The sequence below is a fragment of the Giraffa tippelskirchi genome, chromosome 9, assembly GCF_054371585.1.
Source record: "Giraffa tippelskirchi isolate mGirTip1 chromosome 9, T2T-mGirTip1v1.2.pri, whole genome shotgun sequence".
Classification (NCBI taxonomy): domain Eukaryota; kingdom Metazoa; phylum Chordata; class Mammalia; order Artiodactyla; family Giraffidae; genus Giraffa; species Giraffa tippelskirchi.
Genome location: NC_137283.1, coordinates 45,993,501 through 46,005,267, shown reverse-complemented (window position 1 = coordinate 46,005,267; position 11,767 = coordinate 45,993,501). Strand labels below are relative to the sequence as shown.

The following is an 11,767-nucleotide window of genomic DNA, read 5'->3' as shown; positions in this document are numbered from 1 at the left end:
CTCCCTAACCAGGGATTGAACCTGGGCCCCCTGCATTGGAGGTGCAGACTCTTAGCCACTGGACCACCAGGGAAGTCCCAGAGCCTTAGGTTTTATGCAGAGGACTTCAAGCCATATAAGCTTCCCCTCCCATCCCTAAACACATCCTGATAACATTAAATCATATAAATAGCAGTAATCTATTGAGAGCTCACTCTGATCTAGGCACAGTGCTAGACCTCCTCTATCTACATTCCCTGAGCCTCTGAGGGGTACTAACAACCCCATTCAGAAACCAGAGAGAGGAGGTGACTTACCCAAGGTCACACAGTAAGAAACCAGCCCCCAGTGGCCAGGGGACTCCTGGTCTCAGACTTGGGCCTCCTGAGCTCAGCCACTGCCTTCCAAAACCACCTATAAGAATAGGCCCTTTGCAGGAGGCTCAGGCTCAGAGGCCTGGGCTACATTGTGGACTGGATCCCCACAGGCATATGGAAGGGAAGAGGGAACCCTGAAGGGCAATCACCCAAGAATGTGGCCTCTCACATCCAGCATCCAGGCCAGGCAGAGGAAAACAGGTGCCCAGCCCCTCAAATCATGCTGGACTCCATCCCTTCCTCTGGTGGGGATACTGGCCAAAGTCCCAGTTGCCATTTGGGCTCAGCCAGGCCAGACAAAACAGCTGCCCCTGTTCCAGTTTCCTGAGAAATTGTCCTGAATCTGCCCCTCTCAGTACCAACTAGAGGGCAGCAGAGATGTCTCCCACCACAGCATCTAGCCTTTGTCTAGGGAAGGGGCAGGAACCTTTTTATAGGACATGTGGACAGGCAAGGCCTTGGACTGCTACCTCAGTCTCTTCCAACAACCCTGGCCTTGTGTGGCCTTGGGCAGGGATGCACCAGAGCCTCAGTTTTCTCATCTGTGTGATGGGCTCAGAATGCTTAATCTATCCAAGGTGGAGGCAATCAGACAGCAATCAGGGGACTCACCATGGTGCCTGAGTGAGGCTCCTGGCCAAGGGATAAAGAGGAAAGTATCAGGGAAGAACCGTAGGACTGTGGGAACCTGTCCACGCTCCCAGCAGGTCCTCCTGCGGACCTGGGGAGTGGGGAGAGATGGGACAGGGATGCCTGTGGCCTCCTCCTTACCCTTACTGGGTCAGTTAACCCTCATGGCCACTGAGAGCTGGAGCTCTTAACATTCTTCATCATGTTTCAAGAAGCTGAGCCACCTGCCCAGCTGTCACACAAGCAGAGGAGGCTGAGCTGGGAGAGGAACCCAGAAGCCTGTGGCCCAAGTTTAACTACCAGGTGCCCCTGCGTCTGAAGCCACCAGATCCTCCTCCTGAAGTTGAAAGTCTAGTTCATCTTCTTTGAAGGCTCCCAACCAGGGTCCTCGGATCTCCCTGTGACCTGATGCCCCCGTTCCAGTTGCCCACCTGGGGCAACTTGGTGCACCTGGATACAGTTAGCCTGAGTCTTCATGCCCCCCTCTTCCTGTCTAGAGAGAGGGTGTAAAGGGTCCCACATGGCCTGAACCTGAGGGTTTAAATTATATATCCCAGCCTTTGACTCAAATATCACCCCCATCCGGAAGTTTCAGCCTTCTTCTGGAACTCCTCCTTCTATTGCCCTGGGATGACTACCTGGTGCCCACAGACCACAGCCTGGGAACCGGCTGTGTTTCTAGCCCCAACGGCTCACCATCCTGCTGTCCAAGACCTGCCCAATAGCCTGGCCACCTGCCTAGCCACTGTGGCCAAGATGGCCTCAGCCTGTGCCTGCAGAAGCCTAAGGGCAGAGGCAAGGCCAAAGCATGTGAAAGTGGTAGAGTGGGCAAGTAGCCGAAGGGTGAGACTCAGCTCCCTGGGGAGGCTCCTCCCTGCCAACCTGTCTCTTTCCACTGATGGCTGCTGGATATTGACAAGGAGGCATATGTCTGCCTAGGGAGCTCAGAGCCTGGGGAGACAGACGTGAACAACCCAGCTGCCTGTTTCCAGTGCTGGGCACAGGTCTGGATCCTCTGCAACCAACATTTCAATCCATCCTCAGAGCAGTCTCACGGGCTCAGGATTTTACAAATGAGGAAACTGAGGCTCAGAGATGGCTGACACTTGCTCAAGGTCACACAGCCAGTTAGTGTGGAAGCGGCATGTGAGTTCTTCCTACTGTGGAGCCTCTGTACATGTGGTCAGTGTCCCAGGAAAGACCCTGGACCGCGCCAGTAGTGGGATGGAGGTGAGGGCAGAGCTCATAGGAAGCAGAGGCCCTCCTCTGTTAGAGACAGGAATCTAGAGGAGGACCTCTTGCATGGGGTCTTGTTAGATGGTTAAAAACTTAATGGAATGGTTTTTTAAGAGCAACGCACAATCTGAGCAGGGGCCTTGAGGAGAAGCGTGGCGGGGGGTGGGGGGGTGAGTTGAAGGGCTGTCCTGGCGCCCCAGTGCCTCTCAGATTCCTGGCGGAGTCAGAATGGAAGGTGCTGGCTGTGTAGGCACATTGCTCAGGCTCTGCTGGTCCAACTGGCCTAACCACTTCTCTCCAGGCACTGCTCATTGCCCCTGCGTACAGCTTTGCCAAGCATTGTTGGCAAACCCTGGGTGAAGCTTGGTCAGGAGCCTGGGATCCCTCATCCTGGTACCAAGGTAAAATGAACAAGAGGTCTTGAGCCCCAGACTGCTCTGCCACCACCACACAGCCACCTTCTCCAGGAAACCTGCCCTGATTGTGCCTTCCAGTAAGAATTTTTAAGATGCAGTGACAGTGTGGACTGTAGATCTGTCTGAGGAGATGAAATTATCCGTGCAGTAATGACAAATTTCTACTTATCTCTGTAAACTTGTCTTTGTTTTCCTTAACTTGCTCTATTTTTCATCAGAACAGCCAATGTGTGTCATTCATTTCTTTTCTAGGTTTCTGTGACTCTCCGTCCCCATCTGGCATCCCCCATCCAGCCCCCCGTCCTCCCAGCCAGGAAGCTGGTTGAGGTGCCTTGAACAACACTCTTGCCCAGGCTCTCGGTTACGCCATCCATGAAATGGGAGTGCCCGAGTCTCTCTGACTCCGGGAACCGAGCCAGCAGCTAAGGGTGAGAAGACGCCGCCTCGGCCCAGGAGGCGGCGCCACTCCAGCCTCCAGGTGGCGGCCCGACCCGGGAATAGAGCCGGGTCTTTTATAGCCGGGTCTGAATCACGTGACGGGGCGGACGCCTCTGCCCGCGGCTGAGAAAGGCCTCCCGGGGGCCAGGCGGGGCGGGGCCCGGTGCGCGGTAGACGCGCCTGCGGGGGCGTGTGCGCGGCGGTCGCTGCTGGGGGCGAAACGGGCGGGTTGGGGTCGGAGTGTGCCTGGCGGTCGCTCTGCACCCTGTCAGCTCAGGGCCGCTCCTACCCGCCGCCCCTGTTTCCCACCCGCCAAACCGGGCTTGGTGAGCTGCCCGCTGCGGAGGGAGACTGAGGCAGGTGAGCAAGCCAGGGAGCTGATGAAGCCCGCAGCCCTCCACGCCCTGTGGGTGACGGAAACCCCTACCACCGCCGACTCCTGAAGTGTCAGAGCCTAGAGTGAGACCTGGCAGATCTTAGCGGCCGGGGGTACTGCTGTGTCCGGGTGATGGGAGAGGTAGGGGTGGTGCTGGAAAGCTGGGAGTTCCTCTGGGTCTCCTTGCCAGGGAATATCTGTTACTCCGTGACTGCCTCTGACAACATCAACACCCACCCACGCCCCTTTGGTGGGCAGAGGAGTAGAGGAGGCGGGAGATCAGACCCAGAAGAGCAGGGACTGTGCGGTGGTCAGAGCAGGACCTGGGTAGGCCAGGGGCTGCTTACCCTGTAAGAACCCCAGGAAAGCCCTGTGCCCTGAACTCCCAGAAAGCACCTTCCCCTTGGCCTACTCCAGGTATTTCTCAAGTTCCACCCAAACACAGATGTGTTGAGGACAGAACTTGTGGACCATTAGCTGGTCTCACCAACTCTTTCGCAGTTAACACCAGTATGGATTGAGCTCTGTTCCCAGAGTACCCGGCAAGCTTGATCTTGTCCATCTTCTCAGCCACCCCCCAGGCCAGCATTACTGTTATCTTGCCCATTCCACAGTTGAGAAAGCTGAGGCACAGTTAAGACATAGGGCCAGGGTGGAGCCAGGGTGTAAACTTGGCCCCTCCAGGCCCTTGATCTGGCACTTCCTGCCATTTGGTATTACCCCCCAAGGCCTCTGCCCTTACTACCCAGTGTCTGAGGCAGAAATTCGGGCCCACGATCATCTCGGTGACCTGAGGTACTGCTACAGGTTGGACTATGTTCCAAGTATCCTTCTCACTTGCACTAGACGCAGCAGGATCCATCCAGGCTCTGCCATCCCTAGGAGTTGCCCAGGAGCACCATCTCTGCTAGCCTGGCCTTCTTATCCCTGAAACACGAGCCCCACTCTCACTTGGCCAGCCCAGTGCTCTGGGAGTGATGGGGGTGGTGCTGGCAGCCAAAGCCTCAGGGAGAGGGATGGTGATACAGAGAAGCAGAAAGAGAGAGGGAGCAGAGGCAGAGAGGCTAGATCAAGGACCAACTCTTGGCAGGGCTCAAGTGAGGGACCCCTTCCTGCCGGCTCAGGTGGGCCGTCCGCCCCCAGAGACGGAGGGATGTCCAGGTCCTTTCCAGGTTGCTTGGCTGAGTCCTGGACTTCCTGTGGAGGCATCTGAGGGCCTCCAGGGTTCGTGGCCTCTGTGGGGTAGTGGTTGCAGGGGTCAGGCTGCCCCTCCTCTGGACTAACCCTCTGGGAGCCTTCGGGGGACAGGGTGGATGCTGGGGGTGGGAGTCTGGTGGCTGGCTGCTCAGTGCTGCCTCTGATGGGCCCGTTTCCTTGGCTGCAAACCTAGAGAGGGAAGAAGGGAAAGTACCACTTCTGGGTGGCTGCTGTGGACCCAGCCGTGCTTGGGGATTTATATGCCCCATGTCACGAGAGGCTATCGAGGACTCTTCCAAGGCTGACAGCCTGTGACTAGACAAAGTGACCTTACCTGTGCCGTGGCCAAGGTGAGTTGAGCCTCACCAGGTGTCCACCCTGGCTGAGGCGCCACGCACATTATCTCACACAACACTTAGCCCCCAAAGTGGTGGTTTGTCATCAGCCCATTTCACAGGTGAGAACTCAGGATCAGAGAGGTGTGGTCACCCGCTCAGAGTCATACCGTTAGCATGTGACATAGCCTAGGCTTTCTCCCAAGCTTCAATAGGCCCTACTAAGGTCAGTACCAGTCAGGTTATGGGGGCATAGAAGCAAGCTCATCCAGACCATGCCCTTGCCCATCCAGTGTGGCACCAGAGGGCAACTCCAATGTGCAGAGCCACTCCAGCCCAGCTTGGCCTGGATTCCCTGGGTCCTAGATCCCAGGGCCTGACTCTAGATGGGAGCCCACCTGCATCCTGTCTCTGCCTTGACCACAGTGTGACCTGCACAGCCTCAGCCCCTTCGCCTTCTCTGAGGACATTTTGCCTTCCCTTGGAGTCTCCAGGGGAGAAAGGTTGGCTGAGGCCGGTGTATGCTTGCAGCCCCTGAGTTCCCGAGTCCTGCACAATCCTGAGGGCAAGGAAAGTGCTTCCTGATGCCTACTTTATAAATCCTTGCTCCTGCAACACTAACTCTGATCTACAGTAGTGGTTCTCAACAAAGAGTGGTTTTGCCCCCTAGGGGTCATTTGACTGTGTCTGGAGACATTTTTTTTAAATGTTATTTTATTGAAGGATAGTTGATTTACAATGTTGTGTTAATTTCTGCTGTACAGCAAAGTGATTCAGTTTATATATATATATATATATATATATATATAAACTATGTATATATATACACATGTATGTATGTATATTCCTTTTCATATTCTTTTCCATCATGGTTTATCACAGGACATCAAATATAGTTTCCTGTGCTATATACCTTGTTGTTTATCCATCCTGTATATAATACTTTGCATCTGCTAATCCCAGGTTCCCAATCCATCCTTCCCCCATTCCCCTTCCCCCTTAGCAACCACTAATCTATTCTCTATGTCTGTGAGTCTGTTTCTCTTTTGTAGATAGGTTCATTTTTGCCATATTTTAGATTTCCTTGTGTAAGTGGTATCATAGGGTATTTGTTTTTCTCTTTCTGACTTACTTCACATAGTATGATAATCTCTAAGTCCGTCTCCATGTTGCTGCAGTGGTATTATTTCATTTTTTTTATGGCTGACTAGTATTCCATATGTGGGTTTCCCTGGTGGCTCAGTGGTAAAGAACCTGCCTGCCAGTGAAAGACATGTGGGTTTGATCCCTGGGTCGGGAAGTTTCCCTGGAGAAGGAAATGGTAACCCACTCCAGTATTCTTGCCTGGGAAATCCGATGGACAGAAGAGCTGGGCTGGCTACAGTCCTTGGGGTCACAAAAGAGTTGGACATGCCTTAGCAACTAAACAGCAACAATATTCCATAAGTACCACATCTTCTTTGTCCATTCATCTGTTGACGGACATTTAGGTTGTTTCTGTCTTGGCTGTTGTGAATAGTACTGCTCTGAACATGAGGGTGTGTGTGTCTTTTCACATTATAGTTTTATCTGGGTATATGCCCGGGAGTGGGATTGCTTGGTCATATAGCAACTTTATTTTTATTTTTAGTTTTTTTTTTTTTTTTGAGGAACCTCCATACTGTTTTCCATCGTGGCTGCACCAGTTTACATTTCCACCAACAGTGTAGGAGGATTCCCGTTTTTGGAGACATTTTTGGTGGGTAGAGGCCAGGGATGCTGCTAAACATCCTCCAGTGCACAGAACAGCCCCCACAACAAAGAATGATCTGACCCAAAGGTTAGCAGTGCTGAGACTGAGAACTCCTGATGTAAAACATGGACTTTGGAGCCTGGCGGACCTTGGTTTAAATCTCACTTCTGCCATTTACTAGCTGTGTCTCCTTGGGCAAGTGGATTTGAGACTTAGTTTACTCATCACCAAAAGTGGCACTAATAGTGGCCTTCACTGTGAAGGGTCTTGAGGTCTGATCAGGTTGCCCAGATCCAGTACTCAGCACAGGACCTGTCACTGGGGCAGCTCCGTCAGTGATGGCCATTATTCTTCTTTTCCATTTTCCAAGGTGAACCTCAGTGTGGGAGCAAAGGTCTGGTGGCTGGACCTAGAAATCTCCAAGTGGCAGCCCTCATTGCCCTCCTTCCAGTGGTCCCTGGCACTAGCTGGGCCTATTGTTGACATTGAGGGAGAGGTTCATCTGGCTACTGTGGACCTGGAGGGAGGAGCCAGAGAGGAAACTTGATTCCAGGTGAGCAAAAGTCACCTGAAGCTCATCTTGCTCATCCTTTCTTCAGCTCAAGCCCAAGTAAGCCATGGGGTGGGGGTGGGGACTAGGACACAAAACACACAAATGAATAGAGTCCTTTAGCTCAAGAAGTGCCATGGATTCACAGCTGGACATCAGGGAGAAGTGGCATTTGAATGGACACAACCAAGACAGGTAGAGATTTGGGAGTGGGTGGGAAATGACATTCAGGCCCAGGGAACAGTGTGTACAAAAGATTGGTTGTAAGCAATATGGCATAAGATTTCTTTCCTAAATGATGGTCCAGTGTGACCTGAAGGGTCCATCTTGGTGGACAGAGCCTACCCCAGTGGGGTAAGGGACAGGCATCAGAGCTGGGAACTTAGACATTAAGCAGTTTTCACACTAGGTCTTCTTTCTGGAATGTAGGGTAGCACCCATCCCCACCCACCCGTGTGTGGGAAAAATCATTGTATCAATAGTTTTCTTCTTTCCAGCTCAGACACACCCCTGCCACACACACGCAGTTTCAGATTCACACACACACACACACACACACAGTTGCAGATTCACATCTTGGCCAGGGCTTTGCATCCCTGGAGGTGTCATTGGACAACCCCTTCCCCCAATCCCCACAGCCCTGTAACCCAGAAGGTCTGGCCCCTTCTTCCCACCCATCTTCCCCAACCTAGGGTCCTCCCACCCGAGTAACATGGCAGCCCTTCTGGCCCTATCCAGCCCTTCTCTTCTCCTCAGCCACTATGTCCCATCCATTTCCCCCACAAGCCCATTCCATTCGAACAGCTGGCAGCACTCGCTCCTTGAGAAGACTAATGTCCTGGCCATGGCCTGTGTTGACCATGGGCCCCTTGATCAGCTCAGGCCTCCTCAGGGATTGTCTCCCATTTTCATCTCTTAGGTCTCAGCTGGAAAGAGCTGTCCAGACTGTCCGCATGACCTCCAGGTGGTCCCCCAGGAGGTAGGTCTGGAACTGGAACGCTTCTTTTCCTCTGGAAAGTGACATTTCTTTGGAGTATGGAATCGTTAGTCTGGTTTTCTGATATTTCGGGGCAAAGGAATGGATTCCCTGGGCCTTACTCTCTCCAGACTTGAGGTCCAGAGAATATTCAGTGAATGAATGAATCAAGTTCTAAGTCTAGAAAGGAAGCTCAGGAGCCTCCCAGAGGCGATGGGGAACTCTGAAAAGCAGGGGCAGAGGGGAGGAATACTCATGGATCAGGGTAGGAGCTGCTCTCAGAATCGCTTGACCAGCACCGGTGGACCGACTAGAGCCTCCCGCCCTGGAGTCTTCCCATTTGTCTCCGGGCACAGAGCCGGGACTAGCCGGCTTGGCGGCGGGCACCGAGCCCGGCCGCGTCCGCACTCCAGCCAACAGGAAGAGAAAGAGCGAAGGCCCGGCGAGGCGGGCCAGCTGGCGGGCAGGGCGTCCCGGGCGCCAGCGCTGGGAACTGGGGAACCCCCGCCGTCGCCTCCCCGGCTCCGAGTGCGGGGCATAGGATGGGGAAAGCGCCCCCCCGGGCCTCCGCGCCCTCAGTAAAATGAGGCCCCTTCTGAGGGCCCGTTCGTGCCCTAAGTGGGGAGAGGGGTGCTCGGGCCGGCGGAGAGGCCCAGACACTGAGTGGCGGGCCTTGGGGAAGCGGAGCTGCTGGACCCCCGGGGGTGGCCGGCGGAGGCGGGGCCTCGGAGGGGCGGGCCTACGTAGGGGCGGGCCCAGGGCCGGGGCGGGCCGAGACTGGGGCCGGCACCTGGGTGAGGTCGCGCCGCCCCGCCCCCTTGCACTTCCGTGTGCCGCTGCGCGGGAGCGGGAGGCGGCGGACCTGGGATCTCTTGAGCGACCCCCGGCGTTCGCCCGCAGCGCCGAGGCCGGGGTGGTAACTCACCGGCCGCCGGGCCCGTCCGGGTCTGGCGCGCACCGACCCCTCTCCGCGAGCGCTCCCGGGAGCGGCGCCGAGAGCCGGACCCCAGCCACCGCGACCCCTGGCGCCTGGCCCTGTGCCTGGAGGTGAGTGCGGGCCGCCGTAGGATCGGGCCGTAGGATCGGGCTGCCCCGAGGGCGCGCCGCCCCTCCCTTCCCCTGCCCGCTCCGGTTCTCGTTTCCGAAACTAAGAAACTGAGCTGCTGCCGGCGAAAGTCCCGCCGCGCTCTGAGACCCGCCGGTGCCTCCGTAACCCTGTCCGTGTGTCTCGCCCTTTGTCCAGCGGTGGGGGCCGAGGGGCTCTCATCCGTCTGCTCGCGGCCCCTCTCTACCCGTAAGTGTCCCCAGCGCCTCTGAGGGTCCGCTCGTCCGTTCCAAATTTCTCGAGCTCTCTGTCCGTCCATCCATCCCCGCTCCCTCAGTGTTCCCCGGCCGCCTCTCCCTGGTCCCCATCGGTCTGCCCTTCGCCCTCCTGGCTCCCCATCACCCCATCCGACCCTGCCTCCCGCCACCCCCTAGATCCTGTCCTCTGGGAGCTGCGCCCCCGGCCCACGCTCGCCGCCCCCTGCCTGTCTGCCGCCTCTCATTTTCTACCACGGGGCTGAGACCAGGCTATCCACTGGGCCTCGCCTCCCGCTCCTGGGACTCTGCCCGGCCCAGCCGCCGCGGCGCCTCCTCTTCGCTTGCTCTCTTCTTTCAATCTCTGGGTCTTTCTCCCTATCTGTCTCCGGGCTGGGCGTGGCTCCAGTCTCCGCCAATCCCCCCCCTTCCGTCCTACCCCTGCGCCCCCTCCTCCGGTGGTCTCTTCCCAATCCAGATGCTTCCCCTGTAGGGGCCCAGCCAGGAGAGGGGAGGGGGTGGAGGAGAGCAGAGATGAGGAGGCAGGAGGTAGAACTGCCCCACTTCCCCAGCTCCCCTGTTTGTCCTTGTCAGGGAGGGGAGGGCCCACTGAGCCCCCGACTTGAACCCGGTGAGCAGGATTTGGAGTGAGTAGAGGGACATTCCTTTCTCTTCTGGCCCCTACGCTATGCGCCTGGACCTTGTCTTGTGCTCAGTTGCCTGTACCTGTCACGTAGGTATGTTGGCTATCTGTGTCTCCTTGTGCGTTCTTTGTCCCCGGGTCCGGGACTTACCCTGTGTGTCTTTTTAAACATGTGTGACTTGCCTGTGTGTATGTGTATATGTCTGTTTGGGTGTCCTGAAACTCTCTGTGCTCTTTGCAGCTATGTATGGACTATGTTTTTTGTCACCAGACTCCCCTGTAAGTGTTGGGATGTGTGCCTATGTGCCTGGAGGGTCCTGTGTTGCACACTGGGTATGTCATGGTGACCAACTGACCATGAATACATACAGCCTTCAGTGCTAGTGTCAGCCCCCCAGGCTCGTGTGTGCACGCGCACACATACACACACTTACATTTTCTTCTTCTCTGCACTGAGCCGCTGTGACCAGGCTGTGACCAGGCTGACCTGGTCACTGAGGGAGGTGACTGGTCCCTTGGGTTTCCTCGTTCCTGCTGTAGACTGAGCTGGGGTGTGGTGGACAAGCCAATAGAGGGCAGTTGTGCTTGTGTTGTGTGTGTGTGTGAGATGTGGAGGTGTTTGGACAGTTGTACTTGGCTGTAGGGTGGTATGAGGGATCTGGTGTGTGACAGGAGTTTGGCTGGGGGCGAGGCTAAGCGAATGACTGGTGGGAGACTCACACTGTGACTGTATGAAATTGTGCGGATGTGTGCTTGGGGAGTCACTGTGATTGTGGGGAACCGAGAGTGTCTGGGCGTGGGTGTCAGTAGCAGAAGGAGGTGCAACAAGGTGTGTGTTGCCTGTGCCCTGGGGTGGCAGTGCTGGGAGGGAAGGTGAGAGCCCTTGTGTGTGCGCGCACGTGTGTGTGTGTGCATGTGGGAGGTCATGAGGTTGTGGATGTGCATGTGACACACTCAAGCCCAGTGCTGGCTCCTGGGAAGATAGGGAAAACCCTCCACCTCTCACCTTCCTCCACTTTCTCAAGTTCACAGACACCCCAGGTCACAGTGTTGTGAGCAAGACCTTGGGCTTGAACCAAGAAAGATTTAAGCTCAAATACTCACTGTGCCTTTTAAGAACAAGAGCCGGGAACTAGGCCTCTCTAAGGCAGTTTCCTTATCTGCAGAGTGGACAAAGTTGTGAGGACCAGAGGTCCTTTAGCCTCAGTCCATAGTGAAAGTTCAGCAGATGCTAAGTCTTGTTTGGTGAACACTTACCTCCCCTCAAATGTTGTTGTTGTCGTCATCGTCATCGTTGTTTAGTCACTAAGTCATGTCCGACTCTTGCGATCCCATAGACTGTAGCCCGCCATCCTCCTCTGTCCATGTGATTTCCCAAGCAAGAATACTGGAGCAGGTTGCCATTTCCTTCTCCAGGGGATCTTCCGCACCCAGGGATCGAACCTGTGTCTCCTGCCTTAGCAAGTCGATTCTTTACAACTGAGCCGCCAGGGAAGCCCCTCCGAACTATATGGTCCCCATTCTCCTGGGACTGGAGCTGCTAAAAGCCCAGGTAGCCCCAACCCAACTTCCTGCCTGTGATG

General features: G+C 55.6%; 1 protein-coding gene and 1 non-coding gene across 5 annotated transcripts in view; one reads left to right on the top strand and one right to left on the bottom strand.

Moving 5' to 3' along the window:
- On the bottom strand, positions 1 to 73 carry TRNAG-UCC (transfer RNA glycine (anticodon UCC)). The gene has a single exon. It is a non-coding gene; the product is annotated as a tRNA-Gly (tRNA).
- Positions 74 to 9,062: 8,989 nt separating this feature from the next.
- The window catches only part of PRKCD (protein kinase C delta), a 30,137-nt gene continuing 27,432 nt past the window's right edge, over positions 9,063 to 11,767 (top strand). For 3 of the 4 annotated variants that reach the window (XM_081524991.1, XM_081524992.1, XM_081524989.1), the window contains exon 1: positions 9,063 to 9,289. The gene's annotated coding sequence lies outside the window, so the exon portion shown is untranslated. Of the gene's footprint in view, positions 9,290 to 11,600; positions 11,737 to 11,767 lie in introns of all 4 variants that reach the window. The other variant, XM_081524990.1, reaches the window with a different exon arrangement.